The following is an 11,299-nucleotide window of genomic DNA, read 5'->3' as shown; positions in this document are numbered from 1 at the left end:
GTTTCTGAGCCAAATGTGAAAAAGCTCTACCTCCTTTAGTGGACTTTGCTATCCACTGCCACTGCATTTTCGACTACCTGTAGCTTGTTTATTGAAGATGCAGGACAACCACATAGAAGTGCATTACAATTGTCCAGTCTAGAGGTCATGAATGCATGAATGCATGAACTAGCTTTTCTGCATCAGAAACAGGTAACATGTTTTTTCAGGTAACATCACATTTTTGATGGGTTAAATTCAGAGCACGAATTCTGAGTATGGGTCACAATACTTGGCGAAATTTTATTTCACTTCATTTCAACTTGCTTTCTCTTGTTTCATCTACAAAAATTTGAAAAATTCACTCTGAATGCATTCAGATTTGTTTTGTTCTTCTAACTATTGCTTTAAACATTGTCCTGTGTAGCACTACTTTGTTTACATTTGTTAATTAAATAAATGCAAAATGTCTCATTCAGCCAATAAATTCATAAAGTAAATTAGGTTTCTTGTTCAGCATTTATTTTAGTGACAAAAATGACAAAACAATAAAAAATAAAGTTTAAAAGAAAGTCAGGGAAGAATTATAAATCTATAACCTGTAACATTTCTGCACTATTGTTCAATATGAAATTCTTTGTTTAGATTACTGTGTTTGATTTGCGAGAATTCTGTTGGTCTAACTTAGTTTTGGTGTTGTTGTTTCTAAGAATTCACATTTGTAGAAAAAAATGCCATCAGAGTTCTTCACTATAAATATTACTATAATATTGTTTCAGTATTTGTCTTGTTGCTGTAGGCTGATTGTTTTGTGCACAAATAAATAAATAAAAATAAATAAAATACAACATACTTTTCCCTAGAGTACACTTCAACATTATATACAGGTACAATTATGAAAGAGAGAAGAAAAATCCTAATATTTATTAGATTCCATCAATATATGCAGATGTTCTTCTTCCTGGATGTTTTCTGATTGCCCAGTTTGAACTATTCCTGTTGTAGCATGTCATGTGATTGTCTGTAAAGTGTGTTGTTGGTTGTGAGAGGCTCATGCAGTGTAGACAGGCAGGATTGATGTGGGCAGGGTAAAGGCTAAGGGAACAAGACTGCAGGTCTTTGAAGTCCTGCAGGAGGGGAGTAAATTGATATATCAATTTAAGCCAAGGAGCTCCAGTCAGGTTAATGTGATAGCCCTAGCATTACCCTTTCAGCCCTGCCCCAGTGCCCTACTCACATACACACACACCATCAGTACCTGCCAACCACTGGCTGCAAAAGGGTGTAAATAAAGCAGAGGAACAGTAGACTATCTTTCTCTTTTTTCTGTCTCTCACTGTGGGTGATTTAAATAGCCCATTAGGATTAGATTTGAGGGGTTTCTTTAAAGTGGGAGACATTAAAGTGGCAGAAGTTTAGGGTGCTTTCAGTTAAGACCCTTCTGATTTGGCTAAAACATTCCTTGCACATGAACTTTGGAGAGCCTCTTACTAAATTATCGCAGATTGAAACTGCTTAGTTTTAACATGCAAGCGCAGACTATTGCTCCTCATTCCTTGCACATTCACCCTGATGTCACAGGGATCAGGGAGACGAGGATCATTCATATTTAACAGCATGCACAGACACACATTTACATAAAAAATGCAAGGTGGTGTCTTTTTAATCCAGACAATACTATATTTATTATTAAACTTTTGTCTTTGGGGTCATATCACAAGATTTTGGTTGTCCGTCAACATTACTGCTCACTCAGTCAGTTCTGTCAGACTCTGTCACGTTCTGTCACACAAATTTTGTGTTTTGCTTAAGCTCTTGTAGTGTTCATTCACAATGTTTCTAGATTATTGTGTTAAGTGATCAGATGCATTTTAAATTATTGCCAAAAGCTTCATTGGCCAAATAAATGAACTTTTCACACAAAAAAAGAGCACATTTCACAGTTTTTTGATCCTGACACAAAATGACCAGATAACATTAAAGGTCCTATGACATGAAAATTTCACTTTCTGAGGTTTTTTAACATTAATATGAGTTCCCCTAGCCTGTATATGCTCCCCAAGTTTCTAGAAATTTGAATCGGTGTAAATTGAGATTTTTCTATCTTTCTCTGCCTTTGAGAAAATGGAAGCTCAAACGGGCTGATCTTGAATCTCCTCGTTGTGACGTTGTAACGAGAATCGTTACCACCCCTTTCTCTGCTTTGCCCGCCCAAATATTTACATATAATTCAGTCGCAATGTCAGCACAGGCATTTCAAACAGACTTTTATGATATGGATTCGACGGCACTGGCACAAACAGTGAGTAACAGTGTTCATTAATGCCTGATCTGTGATCAGTGATTTCTGATGTGTAGCTAATCATTCAAGTTCACACAGACTTTCTTTCTAAATCGTTTAATACTGTTTATGCATCAGTGAATCAAGCCAGTGACTAAACAATCAACTTCACATTGTTTCTCTTAGTAGCATGAAACAAATCTGTTATTTAAATTGTGATTTAACTACAGAGAGCGATCAAAGAACGCTCGCTTTTTTCAAGGGCTGTCACACATCGCGAGTATATCTGCACACTTGTCCAAACTGCCGTTACAATGAATGACGCTGTTTTGCTGCAAAACTGAGCTCTTACTATTCATGTGTTTGCTGTTAGATGTGGTGAAAGCATTTTGTGAGAGAAAATGTGTTGCAATAATGACGAGATCACTGCATCCATGCGATAAACAGACTCTGTCTACCCAATGCTCATCACTGCAGCCTTTCATGTGATGGGGAAAAGATTGTAAAAATAATTATATAATCAACACTTCCACGATTCGTTAATCCCGCTGTAATAGTAAAATATATATACATATATTTGAGAGGGGTTTCACATGTAATAAGCATTTTGAATGCAAAGATGTCAGCCAATCACAACAGTTGTGGTTTACTCGGAGTCTCACAGCAGACACGCCCCTTCAAACAGAGCATTCAAGCTAGAGTGCTAATGTCAGGATATAAAAATGCTTTTTATTTCTAAATTTTAAATGTAAAAATCATACTAACAATATAAATATACCTAAGGAAACATTAAAAAGCATTTAAAGAAAAGGAAATAATCCATTTCATGGGACCTTTAACTGACTAATCATATCAGCAGCACATGTGAAAGTGTGAATGAGTACTAGCCAGGTGAAATCACCATCATACCAAATAAGAGCAAACTGATTGCTATAAAAGACAACAACAACTTCCAATCATTGTGTTGTTGTTAGTAATGGTTACCTCCAAAGAAATACGTGTACGTCTCATCAAGAACTTCAAGGAGAGAGGTATGACTTCAGTGAAGAAATCTTCAGTTCAGGTCATCCCAGTGTGTCCATCGAGCGCCAGGACGGCCTCCTCCTGAGGAGTATGCTACAGAATCGTGTCACCAGCAGTGCAGAGCTTGTTCAGGAATGGCAGCAGGTTGGTGTGAGAGCATCTGCACGCACAGTGAGGCTAAGACTTTTGGACAACGGCTTGGTGTCAAGAAGAGCAGCAAAGACGGCATTTCTTTTCAAGCAAAAAATCAAGGACAGACTTAAATTCTGCAGGAAATACAAGGATTGGACAGCAGAAGACTGTTGCAAAGTTATTTTCCCTAAAGCTCCCTTCCAACTGTTTGGGAAATTTGGTAAATCGCTTGTTCAAAGAAGAAAAGGTGACACTACCATGAGTCCTGTGACATCCCCACAGTCAAGCATCCTGAGACCATCCATGTGTGGAGTTGCTTTTCAAATAAGGGAGTGGACCCTAAAAATACTTCCATGAATAAATAATGTTATCAAAACTTTCTGCAAGAGTGACTTCTTCCATTGATCCATGAGTGATTTGGTGAAGCAAGAGCGATAGTGGATCGAAGATCATTACTTTCAAATTCTGGATCTGTGGCCAGGCAATTTCCTGGATCTCAATCCCATAGAGAACCTGTGGTCAGTCTTCAAAAGGCAAGCGAACAAGCAGAAGCCCTCAGATAGTGATCAACTCTGAGAACTAATAAAGCAAGACTGGATCACCATCAGACAGGATTTGGCCCAGAAGCTAATATCCAGCATGCTAGAGTTAATTTCAGAGGTCATGAAGAGCAAGGGTCAACACTGTAAATATTGACAAATTGTTTTGCCAATAAAAGCCTTTAAAACTTAAATGCTTATCATTGTTTATCAGTGTACCATAGAAACGTGTAAAATAAATCTACAAGTACTTTGGGAGCAAACTTTGCAAAACACCAATTTATGTCATTGACAAAACCTTTGGCCATGACTGTAAATCTAGTTTGATTCATCTTGCTTTTCCAATATCACAAACCAGGTTATCTGAAGATTCATATTCTCTGGAAAATCTTTCAGGATTTGTAAAGGAAGGAAAGAAGGAACACAGAGCCGAGAATAATAAAAAAAAATCTTTACTAATCCAACCAAATGGAGAACAGAAGGAAGACACGCGCACTTGACTGGTAGACCCGACAACACTGAACTGAAAGTACAAGGCTTATAAAGGCAGGATGATTGGGACAACACAGGTGCTAGGAATGAAACAATTAACATGGGACATGGAACACATGGAGGGAAAACACAACCTAATTATTCCAGGGGCGTGACAGTACTCCCCCCTCCCAAAAGATGCGACCTCGCACCATGTAACAACAGAGGGGGAGGGAATGGTTGGGAACCCAGGAGGCGGTTCTGGTGGAGGGTGGGCCCTCGGGAGGAGACAGGACAAGCTTGGAGCAGGAGGAGCCCAACCGGACCCAGGCCACAGCCATAAAAGTGGCCCAAAGTGGAGCTGACAGTGGGAGGAGCCATGGAGGAGGAATGGCCGCCGGCTCTCGTACCTGGTCTGACGGGTTGGGCTCTTGGTCTCTGTCATCGGTGGGCTCTTGCTTATGCTCCATACCGTGGGGAGATGGTGGGCTGGGCTCTGGGCCAGGAGTGGCACTGGGGATCAGTCCCTGGGAACAGGTGGGGAACGGAGATCCATTTCTCGCCACTCCACGAAGGTGGGGAAATTTGTTCAGGGACCACCCTCGAACGATGGCACTCTCTACACGGTGTTCAAACTGGCGTCATAGAACGCACAGAGCACATCGTCGGGGTAGTTGGTGAGGCGTGCCATGATCCAGAAAAGTCTGGTGTGTGCCCTGAGCAAATTCTCCCCCTGCTCCAGCAGGAGGAGGAGGTATTCCGGGTGAAGGAGGGATCCTTACAACACAACAGAAATAAAAAGACTGAGGAAAACCAGAAAACAAACAGAGGGTAGACAAATTGATTTTAAACTGTATATGGGTTGGGCCCTCTGTCACACTATGCTGCCGGAAGGAACATGGAACCGAGAATAATCGAAAGAGTCTATATTAATCCAACACAGGGGTAAATCCAACATAGAGAACAGAAGGAAGACGCACATACTTGACTGGTAGACCCGACAACACTGAACTGAAAAGACACGACTTATATATATGTGTGTGTGTATTTGAAGTATTCATACCATATTACATGCACATATAAGGCTTCAAACGCTTCAGATACTTTGTGTTTGACATCATATTTAATAAATTCTGATTGGAACAAGTTAGCCATTCTAAAAACCCCTGACCTGCCCATCCAAAAAGCTGATTTGTGCTTGCAGGGTGTGATACATATCTGTTTGTCCATGTGCAGATTCTTTCTCTCTCTGCCTTTGGTGAAAACATGGACTTCCTGTCCTTTTGATTTTGTTCTATAAAATAATCTTTTCATTATAATCTATTTGTATATATTTTTTGGAGTGAAGCCACAATTGTATATTGATATAAATCAATATTCTCAAAAAATATATATATATTTTTGCATTGTTGTTGCATTTTGTATTGCAGATTTGTGGTATTTTGGGAATTAAAATTTAATTTAATTAAATTTTATTTTATGTTATTGGTTTTTGAGTGCAGCAGAACATGCTCACAAATATTTGTCCTGGTAGTTTGCATTTATGTGATTTATTTACTTTTCCCTTTTTTAAGAGAGTGTCACTTAATAATATAAATATAAATGAATGGATGTAAATGTTATTTGTTCACTTAATAGCAGATCACATTTGGCTGTGGATTTGAGAAAATGTAAGACACACAAAGAAGCTCTCCAGGGGCAGTTTTTAAAGTGTTAGTGCTGGTGAGGGGCTCTTTGATGGGTCCGCCTCAGTGTGCACTGAAGCCTTTCGCATATATATGAAATGTTTGAATATCTAAACCATTATTTAGCATCTAAATCAGTTCTGCCTGTCTGACTGATGGACAATTTGAGCGTGACCCACGTCTCCTTGTGTGTGACCTATACTGTCCACATTGTTGTGTATGGTTTTGGATCTTTGGGCTCTTTTCCCTGACACACTCTCACCATTGTAACAAGTTTTTTTTTTTTTTGGGGGGGTGGGGGGGTGGTGGCATTCATAAAATATGCATGCATGGAATGATAGGCACTTCTATTTATAGATTTCTTTCTTTCTTTCTTTCTTTCTTTCTTTCTTTCGTTCGTTCGTTCATTCTATCTTTCTGTCTTTCTTTTTTTTTTTTTTTTTGTAAATATCATATCATATATCATATATCACCTTTAAATAAACCAGTCTTTATATAACAAAGTATCCTAACATTTTCTTCCACTTTTTCTTTCTTACCTGTAGACAAGACAGAGACTCAGGAAATTAAATGAGTACTTAATTCTCACACTGTGCATTTGATCCAGGAGAAGAATGAGTTTGATAGACTCCATTACCCATGAATCTGCATGTTTACTCAGCTGTACAGCTCTTAAATACATTCCTTCAGTTTCCATCACCTGCTCCACCTGCTCAATACTTATGTGCAAATTCACCCATATGCTTATGCACATAATCTTCAGCACACTGAAATTGGCTGCACAGGTGGAATGTACCGTGATGCTTATAGCATGCCTACGTTTAACACATATGCAGGTGTGCAAATTTGGATGTAATATAGGATTAGATATGATCTAAATGTATCACTATTTATTATTATTAATAATAATTTGTAATTACTTTAAAATGCTTAGAAATATGTAATATCTTATAATACTTTAAATAACAGGAACAACAACAGTATTATTATTATTATTATTAATATTATTTAAATGTGTGTTTATACAACCCATTTTATTATTTTATTTATTTGTATTAGTTTATCTGTTTTTTTATTATTTTATTTTATAGTTTTATTTTCTTATATTCTCCGTATCTAAACAGGAATAGATTAAATGTTGTATGCCTATCCTAAATATCTGTTTCCCTCCAGTGGTTCTCACTAGAAATATTCAGGTAGAAGTCATTTTGCTTGCCCTATTTAAGGTACAATGATGTGCACTTCATAAAGTGGCTTTTACCCTCTGATTATGCAATGTCAAGGGGCAGCGTTTGTGTGTTTCGTCCATAACCTCTGTCTGACTGCTGATACTCATAAATATCACCTGATGTTTGAGAGCAGTTTTTCTTGTCAAAATGAAAAAAGTAACCAGTTGGGCTCTGTTTCGGACCCTGTGACTCATTACCCCAGTTAGAGAGACTGGGTGTCAGTATATCACCTTAACAGCTCCATCACCTGACCTCAAAATAGGACCCCCACATAACTATGTGTGTGTGAGTGAGAGAGTCTGGTTTATGACCTCTGAGAGGGATCTAAAGACCTCTGAGAGTGTATGTGAATTATGGTTGGACCCAGTGGTTCCCGGTGTGTAAGTGTGTGTGTGCAAGTGCAAATGAGTTATAGCAGGGTCCAGTGGCTGCTCTGATGAAGGGGTCGTCCAAATTTATGGCTGTGCCAAGTTCACTACTTTGACTTGGATACAGAGCAGACCCTTAGCTAGAGAGAAAGAGACTGACACCCCTTCAGTTACAGTCTTAGTTTGTGTGTGTGTGTGTGTGTGTGTGTGTGTGTATGTTTCATATGTCATCTATTTCCTGATATGACAGAATGGGGAGAAAATGAGAAACCTATTTATTATATATTAATCTATTGTGACTGCTTTTTAGTGTTCCATTTTCAATATCTAATATTTCTTATATATATATATATATATATATATATATATATATATATATATATATATATATATATATAGTTAGTAACCACAAAATGCCATTTAATATTATATAATTTTATGTGATATTGCTAAATTATTTGTCAATATATTACGTTTAATGGACAAATATATATATTAATGGGGATTGTCATGTTACTCTACTATTTCAGCAGTCCTGCTGTAGTCTGTAATGATGTTTTCTATTTCTTTTTCAGAGCCATTGTCACATAGACATGGAGCACTAATGGGCATATCTATATTGGGATGTTTTCTATTGGACTACCAAAGTATGTACGTGTGTGTGTGTGTCTGTGTGTGTGTTTGTGTATGTGCTTTTTGTTTGAGGGCTCAAGAGAGTGAGGGAAACAGTGAATAAATAGCACACTCAGCTAGCCTCCCTTCTGTGTCTCATCGCTCAGACCTGATTGCAACATAAACATGGCGTCTCAATCCAGACTGCCCTTTCTAAATGATTTTTCACACAGCCAAACAAAAGCGCTAGTGAAAGCGTAATGACCTACACATCAAAACACTTGCATGCACAAACACACACATAAGCTGAGCAGGCTCAAAGCGGACCTCCTTGAGAGATGACACATTTTACAGTGATGGCAGGACTGCACACTCGTGAATATAAAAGCCTCTATCAATTAATAATGAATTAAACATGTGCTTTATCAGAACCATGAAGGGCTAGTCTGGACCCACGCTGAAGAGTGATAAACAAGAAAAGAATAGCTTGTTTGTGTATTTTTATTGTAAATCACTTTCACTAATGCACATTTTCCTCACATCTCTACTTAGATTAAACATGTTATTTGTATATGTCTAATTAACTGTGTTCCACTTATTTAACCCCTGAATTGTTGATTTTGCCACCAGTCACCTGTTGAGACCCGGTAGGATGACATCATGCCTTACTCCTTCAGGGCAGGTTCTTTATCGACTAGAAGACATCTGGTAACTCAGTGGTGGGGATTTTTAGATGCGTCCAGGCTGCTCTACATTAGAAGCTAAAAATATACCCGGTCTTCTGAAGTTGTGCCACAGGAAGACAGTAAACCCTTTCATTCTTTCCACCCCCTTTTTTTAAACAGACAACAAATCCGTCATATCTGGAGAACAGGTGGCACTTCCACTGTGTCCTACAGTGTTGAAACTCAACTTAACATTTCTTAACATCACAGAGATGCTGCTAATGCTCCACGGTCTCTGTGTTGTATTTTTAGAATGGAGAGCGGTGCTTTTCTTAGAAAACTGACTTAAGAGATTTACAAGGATGAAAATGAGGATGACTACGGTCAGATGAGTTAACTATGAAAGCCAAATCTCTATGCCTCTGTTGTTGGATTTTTATTATTTTTATTATTTAATTTTTCCCTGATTTTTATTTTTGTTTTTCCTCTGTCAGATCCATTTTTAAAATCATAATAATCATTATTATTATTATTATTTAGTTTAAACCTGTAGTTGTTTTTTAACCAATAGCTCTAAAAGGTCAACTTTACCTTTAGCTGTTTTAGAAGGATTGGTTAAGTGTGTGTATGATGTGTGATGTGTGTTTAATGTTTAAGCACAGTATCCCTCTCGCTGTGATTGCAGTAAAAATACCAATTAACCCAAACCAATTAGTGAGCAGCTCTTTTCTACAGAACGTCACCCCCTCCCACTCTTACAATCTGTCTAGTCTTCTGTCTGTTTACATGCCGATCTGTGGCTGTGTATTTGGATGCTTGTGGTGGGTTAATGTGTGTGTGTTTCTGTTTACAGTATGTAAGATGGTACGCTTAATTACCAGCCCAGGATATTGTAAAGAGCACCCTGCTTTTGACACATTTGGGTGCACACACAGACAAACACGTCCTTATTCTCTCCAACCATTAGTGGTTCATGTATGTTTGCCTTTCTATCCCCCCTGGTGGTCAATGCATGGATGCCGCTGAGCGGCTCTGTCTCATGTTTAAAGGTGTGATTAGACCTGATCTCAGATCAGAGGTCTGTAGGAGGAAGTGTCCTGCTGCTGCAGGACTATGCTGTATTATCTTTGGCTTGGCTTCACCCTCCCTCTGACCCAAACCATCACCTCTCTGCCTCGCTACCAAACCATTTGAAATACAGTGTTGGCACTATGATATTACTCTGGGGGGGAAAAAAAATCAATAAAAAAAAATCAGTATTATAGCTGCAAATTAATTCCATATTGGCATAGCTGAGGATGGACGGATAGGAAAGCATGGGCGGAAAATCCTGTCTTTTCCAGATGAAAGTAGACCTGTGTGTTTTCTCTCTGAACTAATGATAGAAATAGAACAGAATCTGACCTCTAAAATAAATCTGTAATATAAACACATTCTATTATAAATATAGTTTAATGGGAATTGAACTGATTACTAGGCCCCTGTTGTGGAGTTTACGGTAATATTGCAGAAACTCAGAAACACTGGAGATGTTTATTTATCATTTCCAAACCAGTTTTCCCATGTTCTTGACTAAGAAACATCATTGATGTCTGTGTAAATAAATCTAAGCATAAATCAGACTTAAGAGTTATCTTTACAGTGATGAAATCTCACAGAGCGCATCCACAGCTTTCTCATTACATCCAACACTACAATGATAATAAACAGATACACTGTTATCTTTATATGTCTATCTCTTCTTGTCAGCAGATTTTCAGTAAATTCATGCATTTTGGTAAATGGCAATACAGAGCACCTGCTTATACACAGTTTGACTGTATTATTGTTTTATAGACTGTTATGATAAAACTGTACCCATTTAGATAATAGTGCTAGTGATGCCCTTGTCTTTTCATATTCATATTTATTAATTTATTTATTTGTCATTTATAAGTGTGGGTTTTATTTAAAAAAGTGGACATACATTCCACCTGTTGTAATGTAAATGAATGTAAATTCACATTGATTATATTGAATGCAGATGGGCATTGATGCTCCGTTTGAATACAGACGAGACTGTTTATTTCTGTGCAGCCGTTTGTTGTGGGAAAATGAGAAGATGATTTTCTTTTGAACTTTTTGTAATGCATTTTGTCAACAACAAAACCAACAAAAAACAAAATAATAAAAAATAAACAAAATGTTTAAAGGATTGAAAACAAGTGCTTATCTTTCCAAAAATCTGTCAAACTGCACTAGTTATGACAAAATAATATCACAATATGTTACTGTATTAGTTGTCCCTTCACCTCCATCAGTTACCCTTTTCACAA

The sequence above is a fragment of the Carassius gibelio genome, chromosome A7 (assembly GCF_023724105.1).
Source record: "Carassius gibelio isolate Cgi1373 ecotype wild population from Czech Republic chromosome A7, carGib1.2-hapl.c, whole genome shotgun sequence".
In the NCBI taxonomy this organism is placed as follows: Eukaryota; Metazoa; Chordata; class Actinopteri; order Cypriniformes; family Cyprinidae; genus Carassius; species Carassius gibelio.
Note: the sequence above shows the minus strand (reverse complement) of the source record.